This window comes from Heloderma suspectum, chromosome 1, assembly GCF_057233095.1.
Source record: "Heloderma suspectum isolate Gila_16-S chromosome 1, 16-S_ref, whole genome shotgun sequence".
Lineage (NCBI taxonomy): Eukaryota > Metazoa > Chordata > Lepidosauria > Squamata > Helodermatidae > Heloderma > Heloderma suspectum.
Genome location: NC_139458.1, coordinates 346,582,684 through 346,598,415, shown reverse-complemented (window position 1 = coordinate 346,598,415; position 15,732 = coordinate 346,582,684). Strand labels below are relative to the sequence as shown.

At 41.3% G+C, this 15,732-nt stretch overlaps 1 protein-coding gene and 1 pseudogene across 1 annotated transcript in view; both read right to left on the bottom strand.

The window, feature by feature from the left end:
* SASH1 (SAM and SH3 domain containing 1) overlaps positions 1 to 15,732 on the bottom strand; it is a 177,884-nt gene that overhangs the window by 160,901 nt on the left and 1,251 nt on the right. The gene's annotated exons all lie outside the window — the stretch shown is intronic.
* On the bottom strand, positions 7,686 to 9,180 carry LOC146359634 (uncharacterized; annotated as a pseudogene).

Sequence of the window (15,732 nt, the reverse complement as noted above, 5' to 3'; positions counted from 1 at the left end):
TTTTAAAAAGTCACATAAAGGGCTTCTGGTGTGTTTTTTAAAATGTTTATTTTAATTGCTGCTGTTTATGTTTGTTTATTTGCAAACCACTCTGAAAAATGATGTCGAAGGGTAATATAGAAATTCCTTAAATAAACAAGGGAATATCGAAGCTGATTGGGAAGCATTTTTATTGTTTTCAATGCAAACTACCTTTCCTCTTCAAGGAAAAAAAAAACTATTCTGCAATCTTGCAGCAGGAGGAAAACACTGGGAAGCACCAATTGCTGATACCCAGAATGTCACCAAGAAAGCCTCCCCTACTCAGCCTCCAGAGCGGTTTTGCACAATTTTAAAAGTTTCCTTTTTTATTACTCAGCTGAAGATGGATAGATATATGGATATGTGGCACTTTAAAAATGCATTTTAAAAGGCAGGGAACCTACTTGAAGTATTGGTAGAGTAGCAAGGCTGACAGCTGAACCAGTGTTCGATGCCCTGGTATGTACATCTGTCATTCAAGCTGCAAAGCCAGGAAGAAGACAGACTCACACCACAGCTGAGCGACCTGCTATGGATTCTTTTTATTATTATTACATCTGTCTTTATCTTTGGTATTTCAAATGTTAGTCCATCATCCCGTAGAAGACAGTGTCATAAATGAATTCTCATAATTGAAGAGATCTCAAATATTAGTTCATTTTTTGTACATATACATGGACAAACAGAGCTAAGTCAAAGCGACACTAGCCAAGGCAACGCCAAGAATAAAAAATTAATTCCAGACCTTGAACCACATTCAGAAGGTTAGAATCAGGACATAAAATGGAATTTGGACAATCAAATAAATATGAAGTTTTAGAATTTTACTATATCCTAAAGCTTTTAACTTGGTTCCAAAACATCACATAAGAACCCTATTTTCCTATCAAACCTGCCTTGAAAATGTGTTTTGAAGTATTTATGGGGTATGCGCATGCATACATGTGCTTGGGTGTGTATTTAGTCTATGAAAGGGTAACATAAAATCTGCCCAATAGTTCATCCAACAATAATATAATTATAAGAAATACATTATTAAATAATGTATTGGTTTCTAAATAAGATGAAAAATAAGATCACATTTTGAACCTCCCCTTTAGTAGTTGAGGTTCCTTAAATCTACAATTCTAAACAGAACAAAGGAAAACCTGCTACTCCAAATCCAGGAAAATTGAGCCACACACAAATCTGGACTAAGCATCAAATATTTTGGAAGCACAACTTGTGCTCTTTATTTCAGTAGAGGTATTTACCTTTAAAATGTGAGCTATTAAAAGCTAATAATACATTTCTGCCATTTAAAAATTGTTCCATTATTGGTAAGGCCTCAAAGACATTTTCTTTAATCACATGTTCTTTCTCTACCAACAAAGACACTTTTGACATGATGGTGCGTTAAAACCTTAATAAGGCCCAGCTGTTTCTAAGGCATGGAGACAATTTTTGGGTCCTCTGACGTTAATGAGAGACATGCTTATCTCAGCAAATACCTTCATGTGCATTAGCCCTCCTATTCCTTATGAACAGGGAATGGTACTTTGCTTAGGTGCCATCCAAAAAGTACATTACACTTTTTAAAGTCAAATTACCCCACTCCATCATCTTGTACTTTGGCCTGATTTAACCAATATCCCATCCCACCTTTTTCACAACTTTGCCACCATACCCTTGCTTGATATGCACACTGTGACATACTGTTTGGACAGCTCCTTAGGCATCCTTTCTTCAGTGAGGGTAGACTGATGGAGACCCACAGGAAGACCTTTTCTGTGAAAGCCTCCAACCTTATGGGAAGTAGAAAGGCAGGAAAAGGAACTGGAATGCTAGGAAAGGGACTAGAGATGTGAAGGCGGAGGGGGGCATAAAAAATCAGGGGAAGCCCACTAGGAACATTCAACATTTGGGGGAAATTGAAACACACACACTTTACAAAACACTTTCTCTTTCAGAATGATGAATAAAATATTTTAAATAATGTTCTAAAACAATATTGTTATAGCCAATTAAACTGCTGGAAAACTCCTAGACTCCAAAGATACTAATGTTAGTGACAATAGCATTGCTATTGTATTTGTTTGGATTACTAAAGAATCCAGAATCTCAGGATTTGGTTTTCTGGGGAGCTTAGACCAATACAGGGAACAATCCTATGTCCCCTGGGCAGCATCTGGGGGACATAGGGATTTTTCAGTTTCCTATCTCTGAGCTTGTAGATAGGGTACTGAGCTTGGAGCCAGGAAACCATGCTCCTGCCCCTACCTGTCCCCCTTGTAGCCAGTGCAGAGAGAACCCGCCGGCTGCTTCTCCATGCTTGTAAAATGGATCACGGAAGAAGGGGCATTCCCAGGGGAAGGGAGGAGACCAGGGTGGCATTTCTGCAATCTTCCTTATGGCTACCCCAGCCTCCTTCCCTCTCCCTCCCCAAAGCGTCCAGCAGATGAACAAAATCACCCATCTAGCTAAAATGCAGAGAGGCAGGCATGAGGCGCCTCCCTCTCTGCATAGCATATTCGTAAGCCTCCAAGTTCAGGGGCTTACAAGAACCCATAGGATTGCATCCTAAGAGTTTAGGTAGATGGTTAAAGTGACAGTGGAGGAAGACTTGGGACAAATCCAATCGAACATGGCTTAGGGGGTTACATGACAGTGAGGGCAGCAAAGTTGCTCTTCTCTACCACCACTGTATCAGCACAGTGTGTCCCAGCAGAATTGTTTCTAGTGCTGAAGAAGCTATTATATTCTAGGCCTCAGTGTACTGAAGGAGAGCATTTGGCAAACCACTGTGACAAGTTTGCAAACTATCTTGCTGATAAAACCACTTGTATCTGCTCTGACTTGGACTCCATATTGAGCAGACTCTAGGATCCACTTATCCAGTTTTGATGAGTGAGTTTCATCATGTTCAGCCCTGAAGATGTGGACAAGCTGTCTGGAGGAGTGAGGCCAACCAACTGTTGGTTGTACCCTTGCTCAGTTAGTCTTTAAGGTGCAACAAAAACAACAGAGTTGTAGCAACAGACTAATATGGCTTCCCCTCCAGAAACTGAATATATTTGGAATTGTTTTAATAAAATCAAGGCATTTAGACTTCTAAATTTCATAAATATACCCGAGAGTACAATGTTAGGACAAATTTCATATTTTTATAGTAGCACATTCAGGTTTGATAAGAAAGGATGTAATCCCAAACACTCTGGTGCACATTAAGTTCCACTAGACACAGTAGAATTTACTTCTGAGTAAACATACATTGGATTGCACTGTATTTCGTATATATATATATTTCAATTTTCCGTAACATTTATGAGGGTGCTTCCCCTCCCCCAAATGGAGAACATTATTTTTACTCCATGACTTCAACATTTCCAGAAGTTTTACACCTCTAAGCAGGTTGACAAGCAAAGATACCTAGAGGAAAACAAAGAAGCCATGCAAAGCCAGACTGTAGTATGTTGCTTTGCATAGCAGACAACTGCTATTAGAGCTACACAAAGAGGCTAACACTCCATTCTCCTCCTGATGGAATTCCACAAATTGCACCAATGCCACGAACCTTGCTTCCAATACTGGATGGGACATTTCCAGAGTAGCAATCCAAATACTGAGTAGTGACATACTTCCTTAAACCATAAAACCAAAAGTATAGAAACAACTTTTTTCTCCTAATTCTCCTTATAGAATTGAAGAAAATATAACTCACTGGCCTTAGACACTGTGGAAAAACGATTTAAACCATACATACAAATACATTTTTAATCAAAGGGGTTTCTACCATCACATAAGAATGTATAAAAGACATCGACTGCAGTTGCAAAATTGTTTGTTTTTAACACTGCAGTACTTCTCTTCCCCAGTGAAAGTGTGAACAAATGAAATTCATTAAGGGCACCATAAACTAGAAATCAGACCTTTAGCACAAGATTGAGGTTGTTAAGCTTAGTTGTTAGATAGAGACATTTGTGTTATGCAAGATGACATGGAAGGGAAAGCTTCTATCAAATGTTATCTAATTCAGCTGTCTGGTTCTATAAAGAGATTAGCAGGGCCTTGACAATAACTATTGCAGACGAGGTCACACACTCCCCTGTGCAAGATGCCTACTTTCCTCCCCCGGCCCGGCCCAGTCTGCTTCTGCCACTTTGTGAAAGCCAAACAACCCAGAAGACCTCATACAGCAGCAGTGGGGCTTTCACCTGCATAGCTCATTTTTTTCACCACAGGTGTCCAAAACAAGCACATAACTGTACAGCTAGAAGAGCGCAGGTTGACACAACATTCTACGAAACGAAAAGATGGAGTGGATTAACAATGGGCGGAAAGGCTGATAGCTGGTCACTTGAAACCCAAGCATGAAAACCAATAGAAAATTACCACATTTACTTCTGCCTGGTCTGCACACACATTTTTAATTTGCTTTTACTCTTACTTTAAATGTATAATTTTAAAACCACACTGCTTTCAATGCGCTTTTACTTCAACAAGTGCATTGAATATGAACTTCAGCACACTCTGGGAGAGAGCGGAGGACAGGAAGGCCTGGCGTGCTATGCTCCATGGGGTCACGAAGAGTCGGACACGACTGAACGACTGAACAACAACAAAGCTGGGAACCAAAGAACCCTGTGCATGAGTACAAAGCACTTCCGTACGTACATGAAGAGGTTGCTGATTTCCAGACAACCCTAACCTGCACACCACTTTCCACACATACCCACTGCATTCCCTGCCCCTCAGGAATGGCTTTTCAGTGTATACAAGGGGGTGCGGTGGGAAAAGAGAACTAAAAATTCCCCGGTGCACGTGCAGAATGCCAAGCACAACTCTTTGGATGCCAGCCATTCGTTTAAAATCCAGCAGTTTGAACTTTCTCTGTACTAAAGACCACACTTCTATTAAAAAGAAGAAGAAAGTGTCCAAGGTATAATAATTAGGTTTTGTTTTAAGCAACTATCCACTTGTAGTAGTAGTGAACGTTTTTCCATCAGGATATATCTGAAATTTTAAAAATTAAATAGCAATGTCCATTCACTGAGCAGTATCCAGTGCTGCCTGCACACTAGCAGGACCCACTGCAACAGGAACTTAGCAGTTCCTGAAGCAACCAGAAATGAGTGGAAACACTTATTTCTGGAATGGGGGAGTTCAGTGGAGCTCCCTTCTGCAAGCTCCACTGACCTGCCCCAGTCTGGAAATAAGTGTTTCCACTGATTTCCAGAGTTGCTTTAGGAAGCGCTAGCTTCCTGTTATGCCAGTGGTTGGTCCTACAGGTGCAACAGAACAAGCAGAGATGTAGCTGAAGTACTGGATACAGCCCATTAGGTTCTAATATTGAAAGGAATTGTCCAACATTTCAAGTTAGAGTCCAACACAGTCTTATTTTCAGCCAAACAGTCAAACTCCTTTTCACCTCAATGTTCAGGTACATCAAAATAATCTTTATGTTTTGAGGGCTTTATTATTATATTTATTTATATCCCGCCTTTTTCCCAATACTGAGAGACAAAGCAGCTTTACAACATTAAAAACTTATACAGTTAAAACCTATAAATAGAAATATACAAAAAAATATTGAACTCATCAATAATGTTAAAATTATATAAAATATCAAAATTTTAAAAGACAAGTAAGTAAACCATAGTATCTATCCATCATATTCTAACAGCTCCAGACTAGCTATCCCCAAAGGCCTGCTAGAACAAAAAAGTTTTTACTTGCCTGCAAAAGCATACCAAGGAGGGTGCCACTCTTGCCACCCTGGGAAGGGAGTTCCACAGCCTTGGGGCAGCCACCAAGAAGGCCCTCTCCTGCGTTCCCACCAGACAAGCCTGTGATGGTGGTGGGGCCGCAAGAAGGGCCTCCCCTGAAGATTTCAGGGCACGAATAGGTTCATAGGGAAGAATACGGTCTTTCAGATAACCTGGATTCGAGCCATATAGGGCTTTATAGGACATGACCAGCACTTTGAATTGTGCCCGGAAACAGACTGGGAGCCAGTGAAGCTGTTTTAACAGGGGAGTTGTACGCTCCCTGTAGCCAGCCCCAGTCAACAGTCTGGCAGCAGTTCTTTGAACCAGCTGAAGTTCCCGAGCACTCTTCAGAGGCAGACTCGTGTAGAGCGCATTACAGTAATCCAAATGGGATGTAACTAAGGCATGTGTTACTGTGGCCAAGTCAGACATTTCAAGGAATGGGTGCAGCTGGTGCACTAGCTTTAACTGTGCAAATGCACCCCTGGTCACCACTAAAACCTGGGCATCCAGGCTCAGGGCTGAATCCAGCAGTACATCTAAGCTGCAAACCTGTGTCTTCAGAGGGAGTGTAACTCCATCCAGCACAAGCTGAATCTCTATTCCCTGACCTACCTTTCGACTGACCAGGAGCACCTCTGTCTTGTTTGGATTAACCTTCAATTTGTTTGTTCTCATCCAGTCCATTACTGCTGACAGATACCAGATTAGCACCACAACAGCTTCCTTAGAATTAGATGGAAAGGAAAAGTAGAGTTGGCTTTCATCAGCATACTGGTGACACTGAACCCCAAAACTCCGGACAACCTCTCCCAATGGTTTCATGTATATGTTAAATAGCATGGGGGACACAACAGAACCCTGAGGAACTCCACAGGCCAATGGCCAGGGACTCGAACAGAAGTCCCCCAGCACCACCTTCTGGGTCCACCCCTCCAAGAAGGAATGGAGCCGCTGTAAAACAGTGCCTCCAGTTCCCATCCCAGTGAGTTGGCCCAGAAGGATACCACGGCCGATAGTATCATAAGCCACTGCGAGGTCCAGCAGAACCAACAGGGACACATTCCCCCTGTCTAGTTCCTGGCGTAGGTCATCCACCAAAGCGACCAAAGCCATTTCTGTCCCATAACTGGGTCTGAAGCCAGATTGAAATGGATCTAGATAATCTGTCTCATCCAGGAATCCCTGGAATTGGGAGGCTACCACATGCTCCAATACCTTGCCCAGGAATGGAATATTGGAGACTGGCTGATAATTATCCAATATGGTGGTTTCAGGGAGGGCTTTTTTTAATAAAGGTTTCACCACCGCCTCCTTCAGGCAGGCTGGAACTCTGCCTTGACTAAGGGAGGCATTGCCCACTCCACTTGCCCACTCAGCCATTTCACCTCTGGCTGCTTTTATGAGCCAGGAAGGGCAAGGATCTAGGACACACATGGTGGCTCTCACCTCTCCCAGGATCCTGTCCACATCCTCAGGCTGTAACAACTGAAAAGTATCCAATCACGCTGGATAAGCAGGGGCCAAAGTTACATCCACTGGGTCTGTATCAACTATGGCGTCCAAGTCAGAGCAGATACGAGTGATTTTGTCTGCAAAGTGCTGAGCAAATTGTTCACAGCGGGCTGTAGACTGGCTTAAATTATCCTCTTGCAGGCTAGTGTATAAATGACCCCTGACCACTCAAAACAGCTCCACTGGATGGCTCTTTGCAGATACAACAGAGGCAGAAAAAAGTATTTTCTTTGTTGCCCGTATTGCCACAGAGAAGGCCTTCAAATATGGGGCCACGGTGGCTTAGCGGTTAAGACGCTGAACTGCAGACCGGAAAGTCAGCAGGACAGCAGTTCTAGACCCGAGTGCTGCGTGACGGAGTGAGCTCCCGTCTTCAGTCTCAGCTCCTGCCAACATAGCAGTTCAAAAGGCCTTCAAATAGGCTCTAGCCTGTGTTCGATTGGATTCACTCTGATTTTTCTGCCAACGTTGCTCTAGTCGTCTTCTCACTTGTTTCATCGCTGCCAGCTCCCTAGAAAACCAGGGTGCTGGTGTGGCTCCGCTTCGTGAGAGAGGATGCTCAGGAGTGATTGTGTCCACGGCCCTGGTCATTTCTCCATTCCAGAGATTGGCCAGGGCTTTGACAAAATCGCCTGCCGAGGCAACAGGAAAATCCCCAAGAGCCGTTAGGAAACCATTCGGATCCATCAGCCTCCTGGGGCAGAGCATCTTAGTCGGCCCTCCACCCCTGCAGAGGTTCCGAGTGCCAGCAAGTCTAAACCGCACCAGGTAGTGATCTGTCCATGACAACGGAACTATAGAAAGTTCCTTCACTCTCAGATCACTATCACCACATCCAACACAGAAAATGAGGTACAGAATGTGCCCAGCCATATGAGTGGGGCCAGATAACTTTTGGGTTATCTGATAACAGATAACATAACCCATGTTTGTCATGGCAGACATGAAGTCCTGAGCCACTCCCATCAGGGCAGCCTCAGCATGGATGTTGAAATCTCCCAGCACAACAAGCCGAAGGGTCTCCAACACCAACCCTGAGACTACCCCAGCTAGCTCAGGAAGAGAGACTGTTGAGCAGCGTGGTGGCCAGTACACAAACAGAATCCTTATTCTGTCCCGGGTACCCACCTTCAAATACACACACTCAAACCCAGCAGATGTGGGACAGGGACCTGGTCAGGTGGATCAAATCCCAATAGACCACTGCCACTCTACCTCCCTGCTCCCCAGGTCTTGCCTGCTGCTGGACAGAGAACCCTGGGGAGCAGAACTGAGAGAGGTCCCCCCCACACACTTCATCCAACCAGGTCTCTGTTGTACAGGCCAGGTCAGTGTGCTCATCCAGGATCAAGTCCTGGATAGCAGTTGTTTTACCATTCACTGACCTGGCGTTCAGCAGCAGTTTCAACCCAGGGGGTCTGTTGCCAGGGCCATCCAAGTTATTTGAGCTGGAGGACAATTTGGGGACAGTCAACACCCTATTGTTACACACTCTGCCTTTAGAGTGTGACTGTCTCCCCCCTCCATCTCTCCCTCTGCCCTATAGAACCATAATGGTGTTCCCTGGCTCCAAACACCTCCCCCCTTCTTTAAAAAACATACTTCTAGTGCAGGCAGTCCTGCAGGCCCTCGTGTTCCCCCTTCGGTGGCAACTCCCGTCGGTGGCGGTCTCGCGCCAGTCGGGGCCTGAGTTTTATGCCCCAGCTCCCACAGGTGTTGCAGCTGGGAGTGGGGAGGCACTTGGCTGGACCTGGGTCTGCAAGGACGCAGAGTAGAAGTCCCACAGGTGGAGGTAACATCTCAACAAGGCAGCGGCAGCAGCAGGAGCCCTGGATCTCACCTACCTTGCAACGCTGTAGGGCTTCCTCCCCTTGCAGCCGCAATGGGAAGAGTCCATCTTTTAATACCTCTCCAAGCTGATAGCAGTGACAAATAAAAGGGTTCTATGGTAGCATCAAAAATTAACAAAGTTTGGCTTCTTCTGTGGATTTCATTTAAACTATACATTTGCCTCATCTACCAACTAACTTCCTGAATCTTACATTAATGCACCTATACAAAAGGGATTCTGACAATCATCCATCTTTTTTTAAAACCTAACTTTGTGGGTGCTCTAGGGCAAAAGTTCAATTTAACTGTTGAAATATGTGGGTAGGTGTGTCGTATCATATGACAAAACTTATGCGGGCCAATTAAAATATTCCAGATGGAAATATAAGCTGAGGTTATTTACTTCAATACAGATAAACTGTTCTACTTAACTACTGGTGGCAGCGGCCAACAAAACCATAATGATTTATTTATATGTGCTTTTTATTCATTCAGTTTGCATAGTTTTGCCAACCTAAAACAGGCCATCCCAACACTTCCTTTTCCAATAGATAAATTTGTATTTCCCCATTTTAGTTTATAAAAATATACAATTTACAGACCAGTACAAATGAAAAAAGATTAATATACCACCCAGTTATCCACCTGAATATAAATCTCTACAATGTGAAATAAATAATAAAAACAAAGTAAATATGTAAACATAAGCAAAATATATTGTGCAAGACTTCCCTGTGATTTGATCCTGTTCCAAATCTAATAAAAACTTGCTATTTTTTTTATCAAAGGGGTGGAAGTATAGGATCTAACCTCCCATAATAACTTTAAATAAAAAAGCAAATATAGCCATACTGGACCATTAGAAAAAAAAACCCCTGAAATCCACAGTTGGGCAATACCTTCAATTAGGACCAACAGAAAAGTCACAAAATAGCGTGCAGGCTTTCAAGTTCTCCAGAACTCTTCATCATGGTAGGTGGTACAAAAAGCAAGAGATGGCGTGGGACAAAAAAGTACAAGAGTTAGGCCACATGTTGTGGCCACGGAGTCTACATTTTAGACACAGTACAAAGATGGAGATTGCACACTGAATGAATAGGTGCTGCAAGTATTAGGTTATACCTGTGATTCCAGGAAAAAGAAGCAATGCCTGACCAGCATTTCTGAAAACATAAAGGCCAGCTCTTACCCAGATCTGACTTTTGCCTTGGGTGAAAAACACACAGATTCCTGGGTACATACTTCAATCATCAGTAACATTTGGCAAGACCACCTTTTCTATTCTTCCACAAATAAAGTAATGCTATTCTTTCAGCTTTGATACTGTCATCCTTACAGCAATCAATAGATTACCCGATAGCTCTTGGTATTCAGGATTAACACAATGGGTAGCATCCAATGTTAATCCTATGTACAGTAGGCCCATTGAAATGAATAACTAATTCATAACTAATTTAAGTCCCATTCATTTCAATTGGTCTACCATACACAGGACTAACACTGGATAGGACCTAATGTTTTTTCAATCCCTTTACAGTTCATTAAAAGGTATAAGTGGAATATCATTGGTTATAAACAATGGATTGGATCCAGACTTAGTCTATTTAAGAGTAGACCCACTGAAGTTAATGTGACTTCGGTTAATTGTGATTAATTTGTCCCATTGATTTCAATGGGTCTATTCCGAGTATGTCTAAGCCTGAATCTATCCCAATATTTGCATCCAGATCTTGCATCACACAGACAAAAAAGTGCAAGAAATCTGCATCTTTTTAAATTTACATCTTCAATATTGTCCTGAAGTCACTGAAAACATCCTTTTCATCCTAGCAAGTGTATAATGTCATTGATATAGCATTAAAAAATTATCTTGCATTGCTAAATTAACAGAACATATAGGACCAGATATACACACGTAATTCAGTTCTACACATATAACTCAATCAGGCCATAATACACTGGACTTCTAAATCCTCCTCGCACTTTTATACCTGAGACCTATATGTAACATTTTCCAATTTGCAAATACTGAAAACTAAAATCCACCTGAGATTCTGAAGAAGTATCTTCATATCCCTCATTAAAGGTAATTAATCTAGCTTCTTTTAAAAGATAGAAATCTTTTAAAATCATGCATCTTCCATATAGGAAAAATCTTGTCATACGAAAATCCATGTGAAAAAGACATTCCAGACATGACAACATTTTCTAATATTTTATGACCGAACAGCTCACTAGAGTTTTACAATTCTTCCAAAATCCTCAGTTTGCGCTTATTAAAATCTAAACTTTTTTAAACAGAGTACATTACTGAAAAGTTTAAGTACTTGTTATGAATAATGAGCACAATTATTTGGGAGGTTTTCCTGCCCTAGCCATGTTGAAATTAACATGTGGTGCAGAAGAGCACTTCAGTGCTTTTGCACACCTCCAGTCCATCTCAGTGTTGCTGGTGCAGGAGAGAGAACTTTCCAATGGCTTGTATCCTAATGTTGTACTAGGCACACACCTGCACCACAGAAGTGTCTTACTAACATAGATGTTACGAGTTCTCCTATAGAGCTAGAACCCAAGTGACATATTTATTATTTTTTCTAGCAGGAGGTTTTTTTTAAAACAATGAATTCTACTATTGAACTAATTAATGTAAGAAAACTACTCTTAAATGCTTGGACACCAATAATGAGCATAGAAATGTTTCATCAGGTTAATTAGGAAGGACAAGCAACATGACTGGACAGTCATTTCCAATTCAGCAAATCCAAACACTGACTCTCCTTCCTGATATATTTCTCAATTTCACCAAAGCAAGTTCTTCTAAGTAAGCCTTTATAAAAGTACATGTTTGATGAGAGTTGGATTCAGTTATCCTTAAGCAATACACTAGAATTCTCTAATAATTACTACTATTATTATTACCCCACAATAAAGAATATCACTGACAGCAATAGAGGGTGAAGAACCAGTTGCAACCCATTCATCGGTGACCCAATGTAATAGGACTAAATCTGGGTAAACAGACTTGTGCAGCACATTGGCTATATAGGCTGAATAGTATAATACTGAGAGATTAATTTATTCTACTAGAAGTACAATGAAGCTGGTGAGCGTTTGCACAATATATGTGGATACTGAGAGAATCTGATGATAGCAGTAAGATACTTTTCAAATAGGAGTCAGATCATGATATCATTTAACCATTTAGGAGATGTGTACATGGCACATTTCTTTTTCACAAGACTGATTTCCAAAACATTTCCAATCCATTTCCCTTACTGGCACTGGCTTCCTGTACAGAAAACTTCAGGAAATTCAGGATTCTGAGAATCTGGTTACTAAAACTCAGCTTGAAGCTGTGAAATCAGAAGCTCCTCATTCTATGCAATGTTTCCTTAGCATATAAATGACTACTAACACTTTGCTTTCTCTCTTCTCTGCCTTGCAAGGACCCTGAGAGGGCTAACGATACTGACATGCCTTATTCTTAGCTGCTATATTTCCATAGGTAACCTCCCCCCCTTTTTTTCTTTGTATTGTTATTTTACATGTGACGCTCTATGCGTCTGATACTCCCCAAAACAGAAATAGACATATGTCCCTTCTGTAAATCAATGAATCATACTACAGGGACTTATTATCCACTAATGTGTCTGCTTCACAGTTCTTCCTTCTTGGCACTGCAAGAATTCAAAAATAGTTCGATAAACACCACAGCGGTAAAGTAAAACCTGGGCTTTTTTCAAAATCCAGTCTGATGAAGAGTCATGTGTGACCAAAAGCTTGCTTCAAACATCTGAAATATTTGCTGGTTCAAATAAAGATATTGACTGAGGCTACCAATAAGCATGCCCTGAACACAGTAAAAGTAAGTTGTTTACATTTAACTTCAAGGAAAAACTTGATCCTAAATACTAGATGGGGATGGAATCTGAAATAAGAAGGTTTGGGTAACCAGGTTCCACAGGCTGACCCCACCAGATCCATTTAGTTAGACCAGGCTTCCCCAACATGGTGCCTTCCTGATGTTTGGTACTTCAACTCACATCAGCCCCAGCCAGCATGGCCAATGGTCATGAAGGCTGGGAGTTGGAGCACAAAACATCTGGAGGGCACCAAGTTGGGAAAGGCTGAAGTAGACAAAGGCCCTTCTGGAATATGTACTAGCTGATCCTAAATGGGTTTAAACCCACCCCCTTCCCTTTCCTGAATGATGGCAAGGCATCCTGGCATAATTGTTATTAGAAGGGCAACAGTAATGCTGCTGCAAGCATGTGCAGTGGCAGCTGGGAACCATGGGAAATCTAGTTACCATGGGTCCCAATGGACCTGGGCAATGCCTGCAACTGTATGTATGACCTAAATCTTGAGGTCATAATAACACTGGAAACCCTTGCCACCTGAGGTCGCTCCACTAGTTGTAAGGAGTAGAGAATGAGCCAAAATGGATCTACCAACCTCTCTCACATTTGTATGTTTAGGAAATGGAGGAGACAGGAGTAGGGCTCTTGACCAGCAGCTAGTATTGAAAACCGTATGTTCCAATACCGGAAGGGCCAATTTGGAATAGTTTAGGGCAACTGGCAACACCCTCTAAATTAATCCAGTTCCAAATTGGATTAGGTGAGAAGGTAATGTACAGTTTGTGTGCATGCAGTTTTCACTTTGACAAAAGATTATTTATTATTAAAGAAGAAAAACAGATAAGCACATCTACTGCATTCAAGGATTTACTCAAATATCAACATGCCGGTGGCCTTATAGCACGAGAAATGCATTTCTTTGCATTTTGTTAGCTGTCCTCTCTCAGTACTGCAATCTAATGTAACTCCATAGTCAGCCCCTGTTACCATAGGATTTTTTAAAATGTAGTATTAAAAATATGCTTAAGAGTTACTGCACAGACAAAATCCAAGTGAAGACTCGACCCACAACTATCTGTAACTATCTGCTGATAAAGTATAGGATTCCTAATTAATCTATTGTTTCTTGACCCTTTGCGAAGTTCTCATTTACTTCTGGCCTTCTAGTAGTAAATGTCCATCAAATTTAAAGCTCCTCTAACCCATGCTACCTGCTGAAAAAGAAGAGCACTTTCCCACCATTTCTTTTGCCACTCTAGATGCTCTCACAGATGTAGGCATAAAGACTTCTCTATCCATTTGTTTCTCAAGTGTTAAAAGCACTGCAAAGAGGATGCTTAGTTATTCCATCATTATAATGCTGGAGCCATCCACACCATTGAATCTTCACACTGAATTACCAGCTACAGCTGGTAATTTTGCCCTAGCAACTGTGCTATGAAACTGACAGGACTAAGGCTAGCATTTTCTTTGCTACATTAACCTTCTCCAGACACCCAGTTTAAATCAGGTTGTTTCACCCAGTTTAACTCACCCTGCACATTCCCCACTCTGCTTCCATTAAAAAAAATAACACAAAACAGCAAGTAAATCCCAGTGTGGTTGTCATAGTTCAACATATGAATTAATGTTTCCAGGATGTATAATTTAAGAAATTAAGAGCTTATTGATTGCTACTTGCCCCCGCCTCTCTCTACCAACACTGCCTGGTATCCAAGTATCCTTTGTTTCTCCCCCCCCACACCCTGTGACTTTAGTTCTTTTTCCTTGCTTTTTCTTTTTCTCTAAACTCTTCTATTCCCTTGCCCTAATTCTTCTTTTTGGGGAGTGGGTGGGAAGGAAGGGTGACACAGATAGATACTGGGCATAAGAGAGTAGAGAACTGGGGGCGGGGGCTAATTTTGAAGGTTATTTTGTTAGCTGGAAATTATTGCGTGTGGTTACTACTGTTTCCTGAAAGCAACTAAAAATAACTGGTTTATGCTATGTTTTAGACAAACTTCATCTATCCTCACTTACTTTACCACCTTTTGAATCATGTCTAATTTAAGTGGTAAGCATACTCCTGTAAAGTATTTAGTATGACATAGGCACAGTTATTCTATTAAGTGATGGTGTCACATAGAACATATCCTTCAATTTATCCTTCCATTTCATATTAGCTTTTATTTTAATACATTAAAATCTTATTGATCACATTCCTACTCTTAATTTCTACAAGATTGGTTCCAAGCTTTCTAATGTGGAATATTTGATAGCTGTAGGTTGAAATTTAAGCAAAACAAAAACAACAGATTTAATACAGAACAGCAACCATCATGGGTGGTTTTTTGTTGTTGTTTTGCAAGAAGTTATTTCTCCTCATAAGATTATTTGTTCCAAAACCTAGAACTGCTTGAAAATCTGACCAGCCTAGGTTCAAAACCTTCAGACAATCAAATGCAGATAACCAGGAATGTTTCTTGAATATAATTAAGACTAACATAGGGCCACCAAGGTAAATACTATCCTAGCAATGTGCAACGCATTTTAAAAAGTCTGACTATACTTCAAAATAAAAAGTATATAATTTTAAGTATAAGTTTGGATCACAGCAGTCCTACTCTTATTCTTTCCCTGCCAGAAAACAGTTAAAAATGACTGAAAGAGTTAAGTATTCCCTTAGCTAGCTCTACCCCTGCTCTGCAATTGGTGCAGTTACAGTAGTTGAACTAATTAAATTTAGGGCATGTATCGTGTAGCTGAATACCATAGCTATT